The sequence below is a fragment of the Propithecus coquereli genome, unplaced genomic scaffold (genome assembly GCF_000956105.1).
Source record: "Propithecus coquereli isolate 6110/MARCELLA unplaced genomic scaffold, Pcoq_1.0 Scaffold743, whole genome shotgun sequence".
Lineage (NCBI taxonomy): Eukaryota > Metazoa > Chordata > Mammalia > Primates > Indriidae > Propithecus > Propithecus coquereli.
The window spans coordinates 171610-173110 of NW_012153541.1; the positions used below are offsets into that span (position 1 = coordinate 171610).

The window sequence follows — 1501 nt, forward strand, 5'->3', positions numbered from 1 at the left end:
ACAACAGCCACTTCTTGCTGGTCCTACGGCAGAAAGGAGATCGGTCTCAGGGCCGCCCCTCCCGGCTCCCTACGCAAAAGGGAAGGTAAAGGCTTCAGGCACCGGCGGCCCTGGAGTCGGGGCTGTGGCGGTACTCGGGGACCTGCTGCGGTGGCTGCGGTGCCTGTGGGCTTGAGAAACTACTGAAGTTCTGGGGAAGCAAAGGACAATTTCCTAAAGACATAATGGATGGAGACGAGAAAACCTATGGTGGCTGTGAAGGCTCTGATGCCATGTGTGTCAGACTGACGCCTTCTGACGGTCATGCATTTATTGTAAAAAGAGAACATGCGCTAACATCAGGAACAATAAAAGCCATGTTGAGTGCCCAGGTCAGTTTGCTGAGAATGAAACCATTCTCAGCAATGAGGTCAATTTTACAGAGATCCCTTCACGTGTGCTATCCAAACTATGCACATGTTCTACCTACAAAGTTTGCTACGCTAACAGCTCCACCGAGATTCCTGAATTCCCAATTGCACTGGAACTGCTGATGGCTGCCAACTTCCTAGATTGTTAAATAAAATAAATGATAATAGACAGTTAATTTTTCAGTACTTAATACCTGTAGTTCAGTTAGTAACTTTTTTGTACATAGCATGTTGCCTGTATGCAGTTGAACTATAAAGTTCATTGCAAAGCAAATTATCTTATGTTTTTTGCATATCAATCAGGGTTGAAATTTGTTTGCTACATCAACAAATTAATGACATTTTCACAAACAGAAATGAACAAATATGCCAATTAAAACGAAAAGGCGTCAGGCACCTGTGAAGAACCTGTCCCACAGATCATTCATTAAGGAAATACCTTGCTGACCTCCCATAAACAAGGACATGCAAATTGTGACTATGTCTAGCACCTAAAACTAAAGCGTGTGGCATTCCACACTAATATGAATTACAGGTTTATCTTTACAGGTAACATAACTGGAGACAAGACAGAATCAGACATTCTTCCACCCACCCAGGGACATCTACCTGATCAATGCTTCCTCATTTCCTTTTTCTCTTCTAACATTCTTCTTACTTTATGTAAAATGTAAATGTCCTGGGCCTCTCAAGAAGGTAACAATTTTGCACTGGCAGCTTCCCCTCCTTTCCTTTCTCTCTCTATGCCTTTAAATGCGGAAGGTTCCAACTTCCCCTTCCAAAAAACAGCCACAGCTTGTCTGTGGTCTGAGTTTTCTCAACTTTGGCTTCATAAAACCTCCGTTAATTTTTTCTCCTTGCCTCAGTCATTTACTGGGTTGACAGTACCTATCAGCTGCGGTGGCTGCACTTGGTGTGCCTTCATGCCAGGATCTGGGGTGAGAAATCAGCACTAACTGTACAGATGCTGTGTTCACGTTGGGGGCAGGAAGGGATGGCCGAACCACAAAACAAATTTTAAAGCTGCTGCCTGAACGGGGCACATGCCAGCTCTGAACATTACATTAGCCTTTGGAAGGCACATGGCCAAG

At 44.4% G+C, this 1501-nt stretch overlaps 1 pseudogene; it reads left to right on the top strand.

The window, feature by feature from the left end:
- Positions 1-224: 224 nt before the first annotated feature.
- On the top strand, positions 225-559 carry LOC105824488 (annotated as a pseudogene).
- The last annotated feature ends 942 nt before the right edge of the window (positions 560-1501 follow it).